This window comes from Pongo abelii, chromosome 19, assembly GCF_028885655.2.
Source record: "Pongo abelii isolate AG06213 chromosome 19, NHGRI_mPonAbe1-v2.0_pri, whole genome shotgun sequence".
In the NCBI taxonomy this organism is placed as follows: domain Eukaryota; kingdom Metazoa; phylum Chordata; class Mammalia; order Primates; family Hominidae; genus Pongo; species Pongo abelii.
The window spans coordinates 53,523,032-53,542,849 of record NC_072004.2 but is presented as its reverse complement, the minus strand read 5'-3'; the positions used below and the strand labels follow the sequence as shown (position 1 = coordinate 53,542,849).

The window sequence follows — 19,818 nt, the reverse complement described above, 5'->3', positions numbered from 1 at the left end:
TGTCTCTACTAAAAATACAAAAATTAGTTGAGTGTGCTGGTATATGCCTGTAGTCCCAGCCACTCAGGAGGCTGAGGCAGAAGGACTGCTTGAACCCCGGAGGTGGAGGTTGCAGTGAGCCGAGATAGTGCCACTGCAGTCCAGCCTGGGCGACACAGCGAGACTCCATCTCGAAAAAAAGAAAAAGAAAATTATAATCCCCACAGCAACCACTATATAGATAAATATAAATATATATATAGGAAGAGATATGGCCAAAAAGGCAATTTAAGGCAATTGAATATAATTAATTAAATTTAAATGCAATAATAACTAGTTGCATTGTTAAACTGATTAAAATACAGCACTAAAAAATCATCACAAAAAGAACAGAAGAGAAATAAGAAATAAGAGGGAAAATCAATGTTAAGAACAAACAGAAGACTTCTACTTCTGTCCAAGATAGACTAAGATAGTCAAGAGAAAGTCACGAGGGAAACTGGAAAATGTCTTGAAACGAATGGCAACAAATATGAAATTTATCAAAACTTGAGATGTAGGCTGGGGACAGTGGCTCACGCCTGTTAATCGCTTGAGCTCAGGAGTTTGAGACCAGCCTCATCAGCAAGGTGAAACCCTGTCTCTACAACAAATACAAAAACATTAGCCGGATAAGGAGGCATGCATCCGAAGTCCCAGCTACTTGAGGGGCTGAGGTAGGAGGATCGCTTGAACCCAGGAGATCGAGGCTTCAGTGAACCGAGATCACACCACTGCCCTCCAGCCTGGGTGACAAACTGAGACCCTGTCTCAAAACAACAACAATGGCAAAAACAAAAACAAAAACAAAATACAACTTGTGGGATTCAATAAAAGCAATAGAGAGGAACTTACAGCATATATATTTTCATTAGAAAAGAATATCTAAGGCCGGGCGCAGTGGCTCACGCCTGTAATCCCAGAATTTTGGGAGGCCGAGGCGGGCAGATCACGAGGTCAGGAGATCCAGACCATCCTGGCTAACACGGTGAAACCCTGTCTCTACTAAAAATACAAAAAATTAGCCAGGCGAGGTGGCGGGCACCTGTAGTCTCAGCTACGTGGGAGGCTGAGGCAGGAGAATGGCTTGGACCCGGGAGGCGGAGCTTGCAGTGAGCCGAGATCGTGCCACTGCACTCCAGCCTGGGCAACAGCGAGACTCCATCTCAAGAAAAAAAAAAAAAAAAGAATATCTAAAATAAAAGACCTAAGATTCCACCTTCATAAGTTAGAAAAGAAGAGGGAAATATAACACATAGTAAATGGTAGGAAGGAAATAATAAAGAGCAGAAGTTTCACACAATAGAAAACAGGGAGATGGCATAAAAAATTAACAAAGCCCCAAACTGTCTTTAAAAAGGTCAACGAAACTGAATAATTCTATTTGGACTGGTCAAAAAAATAAAAATAAAAACAAAGAAAAAACCAGAACACAAATCACCAACATCTGGCCGGGTGTGGTGGCTCACGCCTGTAATCCCAACACTTTGGGAGGCCGCGGCGGGTGGATCACCTGAGGTCAGGAGTTCACGACCAGCCTGGCCAACATGGTGAAACCCCGTCTCTACTAAAAATACAAAAAATTAGCCGGGCGTGGTGGCACGTGCCTGTAATCCCAGCTACTCAGGAGGCTGAGGCAGGAGAATTGCTTGAACCAGGGAGGCGGAGGTTGCAGTGAGCTGAGATCCCACCACTGCACTCCAGCCTGGGTAACAAGAGCAAGGCTCCATCTCAAAAAAAAAAAAAAAAAAAAAATCACCAACATCAGGAATAACAATGGGGTAATCACTACCAATGCTAGCAAATTTAACAATAATAATAATAAAATACTATTGGCGGCCGGGCGCGGTGGCTGGCGCCTGTAATCCTAGCACTCTGGGAGGCCAAGGCGGATGGATCACCTGTGGTCAGGAGTTCAAGACCAGACTGGCCAACATGGTGAGATCCCCTCTCTATTAAAAATAAAAAAATTAGCTGGGCATGGTTGTGCCTGCCTATAATCCCAGCTACTCAGGAGGCTGAGGCAGAGAATCACTTGAACCTGGGAGGTAGAGTCTGCAGTGAGCCGAGATCATGCCACTGTACTCCAGCTTGGGTGACAGAGGAAGACTCCATCTCAAAAAAAAAAAAATAAAAATAAATGAATAAATAAATAAATAAATGCTATTGGCAATGTTAGTCCAACAATTTCAGCAACTTATACAAAGTAGTCAAATTTCTAGGAAAAATAGAGCACACCAAAATTGACTTAAGTGTATACAAATAGGCCAGGCCCAAGGGCTCATGCCTGTAATCCCAACACTTTGGGAGGATGAGGCAGGAGGATAACTTGAGCCCAGATGTTCAAGACCAGCCTCAGCAACAAAGCAAGACTGCTTGTTTCTACAAAACAATACAGAAAGAAAAAAATATTAGCCAGGCATGGTGTGCCTGTGGTCCCACCTATTCAGGAGGCTGAGGCAGGAGGATCACTTGAACCCAGGAGTTTGAAGCTATGACTACATCACTGCACTCTTGCCTGGGTAACAAAGTGATACACTGCTGTTAAAAAAAAAAAAAAGAAAAAGAAAAAGAAAGAGAGAGAGAGGGAGGGAGGGAGGACAGAATAGAAAAAAGAAAAGAAAAGAGAAAAGAGGGAAAAAGGAATGTCCCTATCATTTTGCCAAAAAAAGAATTTATCAAAAATTTTCCCAGAAAAGTTTCAGTTTCTCACGAAGTTCTATATAGAATTCAAAGAAAAATAACATCAAACTTACACAAACTGTTTCATTTTAAGTGACTAGCATAATGCTCAACAAACATCTGACAAAACCACTATAATTCTTAAAGAAACAGAATGAAAGTACATGACAAAAATCAAATATATGTCAGGAGATGGACAAGTGAATTTACAGTATCCTAAGCGATTCAGAGGATTCAGAAAGAGGAAAAAACACATAGTAACATTAACTTTTTAAAAAGCTAATAGAGAGGATAGAATGGAACGAGTGGAACAAACCAGAATAGGAAAGACAAATACAAAACATTTAATAAGATGGAAGGTTTACACCAGGTGCAGCGGCTCATTCCTGTAATCCCAACACTCAAAGCTGAGGCAGGAAGATCACTTGAGCCCAGGACTACAAAGCTGCAGTGAGCTAGGATCCTGCTACTTGAACTCCAGCCTGAACAACAGAATGAAAACCTGTCACTTAAAAAAAAAACAAAACTTTGGAATAGTGAAGGCCTCTCTAAGTAATAACTCAAAATACGGATGTCATGAAAGATTAATAAATTGAACAAAATTAAAATCAAAAACTCATGCATGGTAAACATTTTTTTTAAAAAGCACGATATAAATAAAGGCTAATCAGCTGGGCAAAAATTAGTCCAACTCATATCAAAACAGCATAATAATATATGAGGGGCTCCTTATGAATGCTCCAACACATCAAACTAAAAAGATCAACAACTGTGGCTGGGGACGGTGGCTCACGCCTGTAGTCCCACAACTTTGGGAGGCCCAGGTGGGTGGATCCCGTCTCTACCAAAAATTAAAAAATCAGCTGGGCATGGTGGCTTGCGCCTATAATCCCAGCTATTTGGGTGAGTGAGGCAGGAGAGTCCCTTGAACGGGGGAGGCAGAGGCTGCAGTGAGCCAAGATCAAGCCACTGCACTCCAGCCTACGTGACAAAGGGAGACCCTGTCTCAAAAAAAAAAAAAAAAGAAAAAAAGAAAAAGATCAACAACCAAGTCAAAAAGCAGACCACAGAAGAGAAAAAAACAAATTGCTCTTCAAACTATAAAAAGATGTCAACTTCACTAATATTAACAGAAATGCAAAACGACTGCTTGGATATACAAACTTTCATCTGTTAGATTAGCAAAGGTATAAAGAACAGCTGTTTTATTCATATATTGGTAAAACTGGGAACATATATGGGTAAAACTACAGGGAGAATAATTTGGGACTAACTATCAAAATTAATTGCAAAACTCCTTTGACCCAATGTTTCCAAATCCTATAGATATACCTGTATACAAGCAAAATGACATATACACAAGAGTTAGTCATCGAAGTAGAACATCAGAAAGCACATCAACAACTGATTGATTAGATAACATGGTTAAAAAGGAAAAAAAAAGCTCTATACTGATAACAGGATAAATTGTTCATGCCGGGTATGGTGGCTCACGCCTATAATCTCGGCACTTTGGAAGGCCGAGGCAGTAGGATCATTTGAGGTCAGGAGTTCAACACCAGCTTGGCCAACATAATGAAACCCCATCTCTACTAAAAATATAAAAATTAGCTGGACATGGTGGCGCATACCTGTAATCCCAGCAGCTTGGGAGGCTGAGGCAGGAGAATCACTTGAGCCCGGAAGGTGGAGGTTACAGTAAGGGGAGACTGCACCACTGCACTCCAGCCTGGGCGAATGAGCGAAGCTTCAAAAAAAAGAAAACTGAAGAAAAAAGAAAAGCAAAGTCTCAAAAAAAAAAAAAAAAGAAAAAAAGAAGATAAATTGTTCGGTGAAATCAATTAAGATGCAGAAGAGTATATAGTATTAACCCATTTGTATAAAGATGGAGGGAGTAAATAAGTCTTTGTCTATTCACATTTGAATATGCAAAAGAAACCTAGAAAGATATGCAAGAAACTAATAATTACATGGTAGCAGGAAAGCTGTTGAGAAACTGGGCAGACGGGGAAGAGGAGTAACAGGAAGGGTTTTCAATATATTTTTAAATTTTGTACAATCTGACTGTATAACATAGTCTGAAGATTAAACTGTAAAATATATATAGCTAGCCAAAATCATTGTATTTTTCCCATTTATTTATTCACAACATTACTCTAGTCTATGCCAAAACTACTTTAGAGGTGGCTACCCAAAATGGAGAAGAGTATAGTAATAATAGCTAAACCTCTACTTCTTTTAGCTGCCTCATCTTATATGCCATGGCTTAATAAAACTCATGTCTACACATTTCAGAATAGTACTGAGCTACATGTAGAAAAATATGATTTCTCTCACAAAGATAACTAAAAGTGGAGAAGAAAATGAGTAATACACAAGGGTCCATAGGAGAGCATACCAAAATGTGATACAGAAGTCAGCATTTCTTTTTTTTTTGAGACAGGGTCTCACTCTCACCCATCCCAGGGACTGAAGTACAGTGGTGTGACCATGGCTCACTGCAGCCTCGACCTCCCAGGCTCAAGCCATCCTCCTGGCTCAGCTTCCCAAGTAGCTGGAACTACAGGCACGTGCCACCATGTGTAACTAAGTCTTTTTATTTTTATTTTTTATATTTACTTTTGCAGAGACCAAGGTCTCCCTATGTTGCCCAGGCTGGTCTCAGACTCCTATGCTCCAGTGAGCCTCCTACCTTGGCCTCTCAAAGAGCTGGGATTACAGGTGTCGGGCAGCACACCCAGCCTAAAAGTCAACATTTCTTTATATTCAAGCAACAAAGATCCTCAGAGTTAAATGAAATTAACATTCACTAGAAACATCATCGGTCTAGAGATATACAAAACAAAGAAAGAATCTAAATCAACAGATTTTAGGTCTTACAACAACAACAACAAAATGTGGCTCATTTTTAAAAAAAAAATTCCTAACACAAGAAACTATATCCATTTAACAAAATACACTTTCTTTTTTTTTTTTTGAGACAGTCTCCTTCTGTCATGCAGGCTAATGGGCAAAGGTGCAATCTCAGCTCACTGCAACCTCCGCCCCCCGAGTTCAAGTGATTCTCCTGCCTCAGACTCCCAAGTAGCTGGGACTCCCAAGAGCCTGGGAGGTCGAGGCTGCAGTGAGCCATGGTCACACCACTGCACTTCAGTCCCTGGGACAGGTGAGAGTGGGACCCTGTCCCAAAAAAAAAAAAAAAAAAAAAAAAAAGAAATGCTGACTTCTGTATGACATTTTGGTATGCTTTCCTATGGACCCTTATGTATTACTCATTTTCTTCTCCACTTTTAGTTATCTTTGTGAGAGAAATCATATTTTTCTACATGTAGCTCAGTACTATTCTGAAATGTGTAGACGTGAGTTTTATTAAGCCATGGCATATAAGATGAGGCAGCTAAAAGAAGTAGAGGTTTAGCTATTATTACTATACTCTTCTCCATTTTGGGTAGCCACCTCTAAAGTAGTTTTGGCATAGACTAGAGTAATGTTGTGAATAAATAAATGGGAAAAATACAATGATTTTGGCTAGCTATATATATTTTACAGTTTAATCTTCAGACTATGTTATACAGTCAGATTGTACAAAATTTAAAAATATATTGAAAACCCTTCCTGTTACTCCTCTTCCCCGTCTGCCCAGTTTCTCAACAGCTTTCCTGCTACCATGTAATTATTAGTCTCTTGCATATCTTTCTAGGTTTCTTTTGCATATTCAAATGTGAATAGACAACGACTTATTTACTCCCTCCATCTTTATACAAATGGGTTAATACTATATACTCTTCTGCATCTTAATTGATTTCACCAACTTATCTTCTTTTTTTCCTGAGACTTTGCTTTTCTTTTTTCTTCAATTTTCTTTCTTTTGAAGCTTCGCTCATTCGCCCAGGCTGGAGTGCAGTGGTGCAGTCTCCACTCACTGTAACCTCCACCTTCCGGGCTCAAGTGATTCTCCTGCCTCAGCCTCCCAAGCTGCTGGGATTACAGGTATGCACCACCATGCCCAGCTAATTTTTATATTTTTAGTAGAGATGGGGTTTCACGATGTTGGCCAAGCTGGTGTTGAACTCCTGACCTCAAACGATCCTACTGCCTCGGCCTTCCAAAGTGCTGAGATTATAAGCATTCAGCACCACGCCTGGCTAATTTTTCTATTTTTAGTGGAAACCAGGTTTCACTATGTTGGCCAGGCTGGTCTCGAACTCCTGACCTCAGGTGATCCACCTCTCTCTGCCTCCCAAAGTGCTGGGATTACAGGTGTGAGCTGCCTCGCCCAGCCAAAAAAATAAGAATTTTAATTAGAAGTATGTATTTAATAAATCATTCTGCATAAAATAGCCAATGCTTAAGTTCGTCCACAAAGCAGAAAAATTGTGGGTCAATACAATAAGGATTCATAAATTATAGCCACTACTGTTAAAAATGAGTAGAAAATGCTGTTTAATTTGATGAAATAAAATAAACTACCAGATATCTGAAAAAACTCCACCGCCCCAGTTTTCAATAAAAATGTTCTCAAGAAATCTCTGCACTTACCCCCATTATCTGTTCTTTTTAAAGCTCCACCCTTATGGGGACAAAGTTCACATCTTTATAAAAAAAAAAAAGAAACGTAATGACGAAATATTTCAGATTATCAAAAATGTAATATCTTCCCTGCAACTTCAAAACTACTGAAAATGTGAGAGCAGCATTTGTACTAGTTGCCCCCAAAGAGTATTTAGGAACATTCTTCACAAACAGCTGTTCTCAACGACATGTGATCTTCTTCAGAGAACAAGTAATTTTTTTAAAGTACATTTTAACTTTTAAACTCCTGCCACAGGCCAGGCGCAGTGGCTCATGCCTGTAATCCCAGAACTTTGGGAGGCCAAGGTGGGCGGATTACCTGAAGTTGGGAGTTTGAGACCAGCCTGACCAACATGGAGAAACCCTGACTCTACTAAAAATAAAAAATTAGCCAGGCGTGGCGGCGCATGCCTGTAATCCCAGCTACTGGGGAGGCTGAGGCAGAAGAATTGCTTGAACCCGGGAGGCGGAGGCTGCGGTGAGCCAAGATCGCGCCATTGCACTCCAGTCTGGACAACAAGAGCGAAACTCCATCTAAAAGAAGCAAAACAAAACAAAAAAAATCCTGCCACAATTTTTTAAATCCTACATTAATAAAAACACAAAGATGCTGGGATTATTTACCTGGGGAGTGGGAGAAAAAACAAAAAAGTCCTCTCAACACAGGAATGGGGCAAGGCTTTTAACATCTGCCTGTTACCTGTTTACTTCCTGTCTTATGGTCGGCTAGGATGACTGCAGTCAAGTAGGTCTGGTTTCTCTTAAAGAGCCAAACTCAAGAATTTACAATTTGAATTTAAGTGGCAAGAAATGATCTCATGCATGCTGATTTCCCTTCTGAAAGGAATTAGGCTAATCAGCTATTATTATTCAAACACAATGGTACTCAAAATTTATTGTGGATTCCTCTCCCTCCCATCCTCAGAATTCAAAAGCAAAAATAAATGTAGAGCCAGTACTACCATCTCTTATGAAACACAGTAAGTTTCAATGGCATTGTCTTACTATGAAGAATATGTTCCTGAAAGTCGCACTTGAGTATTATTTATATCCCACTTTGTTTCCAAAGAGGTTTTGCAGCATACGATATAGTAATATAGGCCAGGCACAGTGGATCACACCTGTATTCCCGGCACTTTGGGAGGCTGAGGTAGGCAGATTGCTTGAGCCCAGGGGTTCGAGACTAGCCTGGGCAACATGGCAAAATCCCACCTCTACAAAAAAAAAAAAAAATTAGTTGGGTGTGGTTGTGGCACACCTGTAGTCCCAGCTACTCAGCAGGCTGAGGCGGGCAGATCAATTGAGCCCAGAAGGTCAAGGCTGCAGTGAGCCATGATTGTACCACTGTACTCCAGCCTAGGTGACAGAGTGGACCCTATCTCGAAAAAACAAAAACAAATGTGTGTGTGTGTGTGTGTGTGTGTATATATAATGTGTGTGTGTATATATACATACACACACACACACACATATACACACACACACACACTATATATACATACCCTACATATAAATATATATACACTTACATACATATATAAATTACAACAAAAAATTAGAGTAGAAAATTAAGTTGAAATAGTTTCAAAAGTACAGAAGGCATAAGCCATAAAAGCCTACTGAGGCTGGGTGCAGTGCCTCACACATATAATCACAGCACTTTGGGAGACCAAAATGGAAGGACCACTTGAGGTCAGGAGTTCGACACCAGCCTAAGCAACAAAGTGAGACCTCATCTCTACAAAAAATAATTTTTTAAAAAAATAGAGCCTATTTGCCGGGTGCGGTGGCTCATGCCTGTAATCCCAGCACTTTCGGAAGCTGAGGCGGGTGGATCACAAGGTCAAGAGATCGAGCCCATCCTGGTCAACATGGTGAAACCCCATCTCTATTAAAAATACAAAAAATTAGCTGGGCGTGGTGGCGCGTGCCTGTAGTCCCAGCTACTTGGGAGGTTGAGGCAGGAGAATCCCTTGAAACCGGAAGGCAGAGGTTGCAGTGAGTCTAGATCACGCCACTGCACTCCAGCCTGGGCAACAAGAGTGAGACTCCGTCTCAAAAAAAAAAAAAAAACAAAAAACAATTACGGAGCCTATTGACAAAGTTTGGATATTTGTGCCTCCAAATCTCGTGTAAAAATATAATCCCAATGTTGAAGGTGGAGCCTAGCAAAAGGTGTTTGGGTAATGGGGGCAGAACCCTCATGAATGTCTTGGTGTTTTCCTTGTGGTAATGAGTGAATTTCTTGCTGTTGTTAGTTCACGTGAGATCTGACTGGTAAAAACAGCCTGCCATCTAGCTCCCTTCTCTCACCATGTGACATTCCTGGTCCCTATGCCCACTCCCCCATGAGTAAAAGCTTCCTCAGCCCAAAGATGGTGGTGGTATGCTTGTACAGCCTACAGAACTGTGAACCAAATGAACCTCTTTTCTTTATATTAATAATCTACCCAGTTTCAGGTATGCCTTTATAGCAACACAAAACAGACTAATACCACTATATTTCTTGCCTTTCAGTATTTCACTCTCCTAATTTTCCTATTACCTCTTTGGCAGCACCTTTCTGGTCACCCTATCAAACCTTTAAATGGTGAATTTCCTCAGGGCTCTGGCCTAAGATGTCATCTTTTTTTTTTTTTTTTGAGACGGAGTCTCACTCTGTCGCCCAGGCTGGAGTGAAGTGGCGCCATCTCGGCTCACTGCAAGCTCCGCCTCCCGGGTTCAGGCCATTCTCCTGCCTCAGCCTCCCGAGTAGCTGGGACTACAGGCACCCGCCACCATACCCGGCTAATTTGTCATGTTTTTAGTGGAGACGGGGTTTCACTGTGTTAGCCAGGATGGTCTCGATCTCCTGACCTCGTGATCCACCTGCCTCGGGCTCCCAAAGTGCTGGGATTACAGGCGTGAGCCACCGCGCCTGGGTAAGATGTCATCTTATTTCACGTGAAACACTAGGCAGTCTTATTCACTGTCCAAATTTCCATTACCAACTAAATTATAAAAATATAACAGTGACTCCCAAATTTTATCTATTTGTATTTGTCCTCAGGTTCAGGTATAAAACTCTATATGCCACATAAACACTTTATTTTATTTTATTTTGAGACGGAGTCTTGCTCTGTTGCCCAGGCTGGAGTGCAGTGGCTTGATCTCGGCTCACTGCAACCTCCAACACCGGGGATCAAGCAATTCTCCTGCCTCAGCCTCCCAAGGAGCTGGGATTACAGGTGTGTGCCACCACTTCCATCTAACTTTTTCGATTTTTAGTAGAGATGGGGTTTCGTCACGTTGCCCACGTTGGTCTCAAACTCCTGGCCTCAAGTGACTCACCCACCTCAGCCTCCTAAAGTGCTAGGATTACAGGCATGAGCCACCACACCCAGCCTACATAGACACTTGAAACGCTCCACAATTTATGACAAAACCTGCTCTTCCTGCTCTTTCCATATGTTGGTAATGATATTTTCAATGACACATTGCTCATGCAAGACATCTAGTATACATAATCTTTGACCACTTCATACCTTACTCCCTAACCTCACTTTTAATCCATAACTGTATTGTGCCCTTCCTCTTCCGAAATACTAGTGAGAGCTGCCTATCTCTCTCCATCTCCACTATCACCCCACTTAAAGCCAGCATCGCCTTTCATCAGGACCACTTCAGTCACCTCCTAAATGCAGCAGTCCCCCAGGTATCCATGGGAGAAACATTCTAAGAACCCCACTGAATGTCTGAAATGACAAATGGTACTGAGCACTTGATTCTGTTTTTTGCTATACATACATACCTATAAAAAAGTTTAATTTATAAATTAGGCATAGTAACAGATTAACAACAATAATAAAATACAACAGGCCAGATGTAGTGGCTCATGCCTGTAATCCCGGGACTTTAGGAGGCTGAGGCGGGCGGATCACCTGAGGTCAGGAGTTCGAGACCAGCCTGGCCAACATAGTGAAACCCCATCTCTACTAAAAATACAAAAAAATTAGCTGAATGTGGTGGCGCACACCTGCAGTCCCAGCTAAGCAGGAAGCTAAGGCACAAAAACCAATTGAACCCAGGAGGCTGCAGTGAGCCAAGATCGTGCCACTGCACTCCAACCTGGGCGACACAGAGAGACTCCAACTCAAAAAAATTTTAAAAATTAAAAAAAAAATTTTAACAGTCTACTATAAAAAAGTTATGTGAATGTGGTCTCTCTCAAAATACAGTCCGCATAACAACAACCACATATACAATGGTGGTCCCATGAGATTAAATGGAACTGAAAAATTCCTATTGCCTAGTGATGTAATGATGTAACAGCCGTAGTAACATGACAGAGCAATTTTTAAAATAAATTTAGTGTACATTAAGTGCACAATGTTTATAAAGTCTATGGTAGTTGTAGCAGTCCATTCTCTCACTGCTATAAAACTACCCGAGACTGGGCAATTTATAAAGAAAAGAGGTTTAATTGACTCATGGTTCCACAAGGCGGAGAAGGGCCTCAGGAAACTGTCAATCATGGTGGGAGGGGAAGCAAGCACGTCTTACACGGCAGCGAGCAAGAGAAAGAGAATGTGTACGTAGGAAAAAACTGCCACTTTCAAAACCATCAGATCTCAAGAGAATTCATTCACTATCACAAGAACAGAATGGGGGAAACTGCCCCCATTATCCAGTCACCTCCCTCCTTCAACACATAGGGATTATAATTCGAGATGAGATTTGGGTGGGGATACACAGCCAAACGCTATCAGTAATGTACAATAATGTCCCAGGCTTTCACATTCACTCACCACTTACTAACTGACTCACCCAGAACAACTTCTAGTCCTGCAAGCTTCATTCATGGTAAAGCCCTATACAAGTGCATTTTTTTTTTTAATCTTTCATACCATTATTTTAGTTGTACTTTTCTATGTTTAAAAATACAAATACTTACCATTATGTTACGTTGCTTACAGGATTCAGTAATGAAATGTAAAAGTGTGCAGCCTAGGAGCAATAGGCTATACCATGTAGCCTAGGTATGTAGTAGGCTATACACTGTAGCTTTCTTTAAGAACATTCTAAGATGATTGTGCAACGACAAAATCATCTAATGAGATATTTCTAAGAACATACCTCCCTCCTGCATTACACAACACATGATTCTACCTCACTGTACTCTACTCACCTATTTTCAGAGGGGTTGACCATGGGTAACTAAAACCAAGGAAAGAAAAACCACACTTAATGGAAAATGGCTGTAGTCTCCAAATATTCACTCTCAACCAACTATCACCAATCTGCAGAATGAACCTTTCACAACACAACGAACTTCAGAAACGCAAATCCAAATATACCATTGCCCACTTGAAAACACTTCAATAGGCCGGGCATGGTGGCTCAAGCCTGTAGTCCCAGCACTTTGGGAGGCTGAGGCGGGCGGATCATGAAGTCAAGAGATTGAGACCATCGTGGCCAACATGGTGAAACCCCATCTGTACTAAAAATACAAAAATCATGTGGGTGTGGTGGTGAGCACCTGTAGTCCCAGCTACTTGGGAGACTGAGGCAGGAGAACTGCTTGAACCCGGGAGGCGAAGGTTGCGGTGAGCCAAGATCGCACCACTGCAGTCCAGCCTGGTGACAGAGCGAGACTCCATCTCAAAAACAAAAAACAAAACAAAACAAAACAAAACAAAACAAAAACACTTCAATAGTTTCCCTATATCATATAACCGTCTCTTATCTTCAAACCTTCTCTCCTTCCAACATTTCACTTTATGGGCAATGCTGGCTTTTTCTTCTTTCAATTCTATAAATTCTCCAGAGCTCATTCTCACTTCAAAGGCTTTTAACAGGTTGTTTTTGCTCTAAATGTAACATTATCATTCACTGTACCTTCTTTTGCAGCTGGATAACTTCTATGTATCCCGCAGGTCCTTGCTTAAAGTCACTTCATCAAAGACAATGTCTCTGAATCTCCAGAAGAGGTTAGGTGCCATATGGTCATTTACCTATGCTTTCCTTCTTGGGATATATTACAATAACAATTAGCTATTTATGCAATTAAGTTAACTCCTCTGCTAGATTATAAGCCCCATTTCATGGCTGTAGCTACCCCTAACATCAGGCACAGACTCCAGGCGCAATAACTCAAAAACTACATGATGAAGGGATAAAAGGAACAAAATCACAAACATCCCATTGCTGCTAGAACCAAAAAAAGAAAGAAAAAAAGAAATTTAAAAAAAGGTTTTAATTTTAAAAAATAGGCCAGGTGTGATGGCTCATGCCTGTATTTCCAGAACTCTGGGAGGCCAAGGCAGGCGGATGACATAAGGTCAGAAGTTCAAAACCAGCCTGGAGAACGTGGCGAAACCCCGTCACTACTAAAAACACAAAAATTAGGGCTGGCACAGTGGCTCATACCTGTAATCCCAACACTCTGGGAAGCCAAGGCAGACGGATCACAAGGTCAAGAGATCAAGACCATCCTGGCCAACATGGTGAAACCCCATCTCTAAAAAAAATACAAAAATTAGCTGGGCGTGGTGGCACATGCCTGTAGTCCCAGCTACTCGGGAGGCTGAGGCAGAAGAATCACTTGAATTTGGGAGGCGGAGGTTGCAGTGAGCTGAGATCCTGCCACTGCACTCCAGCCTGGTGACAGAGCAAGACTCCGTCTGAAAAACAAAAACAAAAACAAAAACAAAAAATTTAGCCAGGCCTGGTGGCAGACACCTGTAATCCCAGCTACTCAGGAGGCTGAGCCACGAGAATCACTTGAACCTGGGAGGCGGAGGTTGCAGTGAGCTGAGATCACGCCACTGCACTCCAGCCTGGGTGACAGAGAGAGAGTCTGTCAAAAAAAAAAAAAAAAAAAGTGAAAATTCATGTTTATATAATTTCGATGACACTATAATCCTATTCTTTTGGACAGTAATTAAGCAATAAGAATCAAGAAAACATCTGATTTAATTACTTCACTTCTAGAGAGCCAAAGCAAATAATATAAGATATAGCATTTATAAGTTACCTTTGTGTCTTTTATATCATTTATATACTTTAACTTCAAGATATGAAAATATATGTACAAAGATATTTTATATAACCATTTATAACCATAAAACTTTTATAAAAGTCTGACCGGCTGCAATGGCTCTCACTTGTAATCCCAGCACTTTGGGAGGCCGAGGCAGGTGGATCACTTGAGGTTAGGAGTTCAAGACCAGCCTAGACAACATGGTGAAACCCCATCTCTACTTAAAAATACAAAAAATTAGCTGGACGAGATGGCGGGAGCCTGTAGTCTAGCTATTGGGGAGGCTGAGGTGGGAGGATCACATCAGCCCAGGAGGTCAAGGCTACAGTGAGCTGAGGTCACACCACAGAACTCCAGCCTGGGTGACAGAGTAAGATCTCATCTCAAAAAAAGGAAAGTCTGTCCGGGCATGGTGGCTCACGCCTGTAATCCCAGCACTTTGGGAGGCTGAGGCGGGCGGATAGGGAGGTCAGGAGATCGAGATCATCCTGACCGACATGGTGAAACCCCGTTTCTACTAAAAATACAAAAAATTAGCTGGGCGTGGTGGCAGGCGCCTGTAGTCCCAGCTACTTGGGAGGCTGAGGCAGGAGAATGGTGTGAACCCAGGAGGCAGAGCTTGCAGTGAGCCGAGATCATGCCACTGCACTCCAACATAGGCAACAGAGCAAGACTCTGTCTCAAAAAAAAAAAAATGTCTAACTGCATAACAATGTGGTAACTAATACACTACTTACAAAGATTTTAACCAAGTTAAAAAAATAATTCACCGGGCCGGGCGCGGTGGCTGACGCCTGTAATCCCAGCACTTTGGGAGGCCGAGGCAGGTGAATCACGAGGTCAGGTGATAGACAACATCCTGGCTAACACGGTGAAATCCCATCTCTACTAAAAATACAAAAAATTTGCCGGGCATGGAGGCAGGCGCCTGTAGTCCCAGCTACTCGGGAGGCTGAGGCAGGAGGATGGCATGAACCCAGGGGGCGGAGGTTGCAGTGAGCTGAGACCGTGCCACTGCACTCCAGCCTGGGCGACACAGCAAGACTCCATCTCAAAAAAAAAAAAAAATTCACTGAACATTAAAAGAAAATACACAAAATAGGTTGGGCACAGTGGCTCATGCCTGTAATTCTAGCACTTTGGGAAGCCGAGACAGGCAGATCATGAGGTCAGGAGTTCGAGAACAGCCTGGCCAACATAGTGAAACTCCATCTCTGCTAAAAACACAAAAAAAATTAGCCAGGCGTGGTGGTGTGTGCCTGTAATCCCAGCTACTTGGGAGGCTGAGGCAGGAGAATCGTGTGAAGCCAGGAGGCGGAGATTTCAGTGAGCCAAGATGGCGCCATTGCATTCCAGCCCAGGCGACAGTGCAAGACTCCATCTCAAAAAAAAAAAAACTACACAAAATATATTAATAGGACTGTGGTAAGGATGGTAAGATTATAAGTGATTTCTTTCCTCTATTCCAAACTATACCATTTCTTTTATAATGTGAAGTGGTTTTTTTGTTTTGTTTTTGTTTTTTGAGATGAAGTCTCACTCTGTCACCTAGGCTGGAGTGTAGTGGTGCAATCTTGGCTCAATGCAACCTCCACTTCCCGGGTTCAAGCGATTGTCCTGCCTCAGCCTCCCGAGTAGCTGGGGTTACAGGCGCATACCACCACATCTGGCTAATTTTTGTATTTTTAGTAGAGACAAGGTTTCACTATGTTAGTCAGGTTAGTCTCGAACTCCTGACCTCGTGATCTGCCCATCTAGGCCTCCCAAAGCGCTGGGATTACAGGCGTGAGCCACCGCGCCCGGTCCATAATGTGAAGCTTTAGAGAAAAATGTCGCTAAATGCTAATCAAATCTGCCCACTGAAGATAAACCTCTAATAAATAAAACAGGATGTCTCAGCAACAAAAAAAAAATAAAAAAAGAAAGAAACTATAAGCCGAGCATAGTAGCACCAGTCTGCAGTCCCAAATACTCAGAAAGCTGAGGCAAGAGGATCACTTGTGCCTGGGAGTTTGAGGCTGCAGTAATATAATCGCACCACTGCACTCCAGCCTGGGCAAAAGAGCAAGACTCGGTCTCAAATTAAAAAAAAAAAAAAAAAAAAAAAAACAGGAAGAAAGATTTTTTTAAATACTAAAAATACAACATGTGAAGTGAAAATTTCACTAGGCAAGCTTCACAACAACAAATCTGAGATGACAAAAGAGTCAGTGAACTCGAAGCTACATCAATAGACAGACTCTAACCTGAGGCCAGGCACGGTGGCTCACACCTGTAATCCCAGCACTTTGGGAGGCCAAGATGGGTGGATCACCTGAGGTCAGGAGTTCGAGACCAGCCTGACCAACATGGAGAAATCCCTTCTCTACTAAAAAAATACAAAATTAGCCGGGTGTGGTGGCACACGCCTGTAGTCCCAGCTACTCAGGAGGCTGAGGCAGGAGAATCGCTTGAACCCAGGAGGTGGAGGTTGCGGTGAGCCGAGATCGCACCATTGCACTCCAGCCTGGGCAACAAGAGTGAAACTCTGTCTCAAAAATAAATAAATAGATAAATAAATCTAATCTGAAGGAGAAAATAGAGATTAAACAAACAAACAAACAAACAAAAAACAGGGCTTCAGGGACCTACAGGACAGTACCAAAAGGTCTTACATGCATAACCAAAGGCCTAAAAAAGAAGACAGAAAGAATATGAGGCAGGAAAGAAAATTTTGAAGAAATGATGGCTGAAAATTTCTTCAATTTGAAAAAAGACAAATTCACAGATTCAAGAATCTCAGCAAACCTCAAATAGTCAAATGCCTTGCTAAAAAGCAAACAGAGGGAAAACTCTTGAAGCACCAAAAGAAAATGTCACATTACACAGACGGAATAGTGACTGGATAAATGGCAGATTTCTCATCATAAAATATGGAAGCCAAAAGAAAATAAACGAAAATACTTAAATTGCTAAAAGATAAAGCACTGTCAACACAGAATTCTATATCCAACCACAATGCCCTTCAAAAATAAAGGTGAAATAGATACTTTCAGATAAAAGAAAGCAAACACAATTTATCAACAAAATATACACCCTATAAGAAAGGCTAAAGAAATTCTTCAGAATTAAGAGAAATGATGCTAGAAAATGCAAATCTTCAGAAGACAAAGAAGACTACCATAAATGGTAAATATCTGGGTAAACTTAGACGACTTTTAGCTCTTAAGTTCTTAACATTACATGATTATTGAAAGCCAAAATTATATTGTTGTTTTCTGGGGCTTATAGTATTTCCAACACACATGACAATAGCATAATTGACAACAAACAGAGGTGATATAAAAGAACAACTTACAAGCTTTGTATACTTTATGACTTGTACAATATTAGCCATAAGTGGTAATACTATAAAAACAGACTGAAAAGAGTAAAGGAATGTATTTAAATTGCTAGAGAAATGTGCCAAATAATTAAGTTGAAACCCTTCCTGATATTATATTAAAAAATTAATTCAAAAGTGAATCGCCGATCTAAATGTAAGAGCTAAAACTATAACACTTTAGAAAAAAACATAGGAGGTAAGTCATTAGGACTTCATTGAACAACAGTTTTTAGGCATAACACTAAAAGCAGAGTCAACAAAAGAAAAAATAACGAGAATTTAGCAAACCTACAGACTTTTTTGCTCAAACAAAACCATCAGGAAAGTAAAAGGATGGAAGAAATATTTACAAGTCGCATGTCTGATAAGTAGTTTGTATCCAGAATACAGAGCTCTTCCACTCGAAAATAAAAAGCTATACAGCCCACTTAAAAATTGAACAAAGGATCTAAATAGACACTTCTGTAGAGAAAATATATAAATGACCAATAAGCACATGAAAACATGCGTAGCGTCATTAATCATTAAGAATTAAAAATCAACACCAGGCTGGGTGCAGTGGCTAACGCCTGTAATTCCAGCACTTTGGGAGCCCTAGGCGGGTGTATCACCTGAGGTCAGGAGTTTGAGACTAGCCTGGCCATCATGGTGAAACTCCATCTCTACTAAAAATACAAAAATTAGCCTGGCATGGTGGCGGGCACCTGTAATCCCAGGTACTCAGGAGGCTGAGGCAGGAGAATCGCTCGAACCCGGGAGGCAGAGGTTGCAGTGAGCCAAGATATCACACCACTACACTCCAGCCTGAACAACAGAGTGAGACTCCATCAAAAAAATAATATAATGAAAATAAATAAATAAAAATCAACACCACAATGAGATACTACCTCATGCCCTGTGATAACTAAAATCAAAAGCCAAACAATAAAAAATTTTGGCAAAGAGATGGAGAAATTAAAACCTTCATATATTGTTGCTGGTAATTTTAAATGTTACAGGCTCTTTGTCAGTTTTTCAAAAGGTCAGAGTTACAGCATGAAACAAAAATCCTACGTCCAAGAGAACTGAAAACAAATGTCTGGACTTGCAGACAAATGTTCATAATAACAACATTATTCATAATATTGCAAAAGTATATACAACCTAAATGTTTATCAATTAATGAATGCGTAAAGAAAATGTAGTATAGCCATGCAATAGAATATTATTTGACAACAAAAAGGAAGGAAGTTCTAATAAATGCTACAAAACAAATGCTTGTACATGATGCTAGGAGAAAGAAGCCACTCACAATACACCATATATCACATAATTCCATTTATATGAAATGTGACAAATAGGGATAGAGACAGAATGAAGATTAGTGATTGCCAGGAGCTGGGGAAGTAGGGTAATGGAGAGTGATTGTTAATGGGCCAAAGGGCTTCTTTTTGAGGGGATCCAAGTGTTCTAAAATTGATTGTAGTGATGTAGAGACTGTCTCAAAAAAAATTAAGTGTATTAGCACAGATAGAAAAGTAAAACTCAATCACAAGGTGTAAGAAACACTTTAAGTGAAGACACAAACAGGTCAAAAATAAATGGATAGGCTGGGTGCGCAGTGGCTCACACCTGTAATCCCATTACTTTGGGAGGCCGAGGTGGGCACTTGATCACTTAAGGCCAGGGGTTCGAGACCAGCCTGGCCAATATGGCAAAGTCCTGTCTCTACTAAAAATACAAAAATTAGCCAGGCATGGTGGCACACACCTATAGTCCCAGCTACTAGGGTGGCTGAAACAGGCAAACTGCTTGAACCTGGAAGGCAAATGCTGCAGTGAGCTGAGATCACACTGCTGCACTCCAGCCTGGGTGACAGATTAAAACTCCATCTCAAAACAAACAAGCAAACCAACAACAACAACAAAAAGATGGTGAGTGGCTACATAGTAAAGAGAGGGAGGGACATTTCACAGTAAGTTAGACAATGAAGAAGTCATAATAATTATAAATGTATGCATGTAAAAACAAGGCTTCAAAATACATGAAGCAAAAATTAGCATAAGGCATAAACAGTCAGAATACTCAGTGCCCCAAACATAGTAAGATATTTTAGCATCCCTCTTTGCGATTGACAAAACCAGACCAATAATAATAATAATAGTAATAATAATAACAATCT

At 41.1% G+C, this 19,818-nt stretch overlaps 1 protein-coding gene across 2 annotated transcripts in view; it reads right to left on the bottom strand.

Annotated features, from left to right (window-relative positions):
* LOC129047324 (TBC1 domain family member 3G-like) overlaps nt 1-19,818 on the bottom strand; it is a 96,966-nt gene that overhangs the window by 55,695 nt on the left and 21,453 nt on the right. The window lies entirely within an intron of this gene.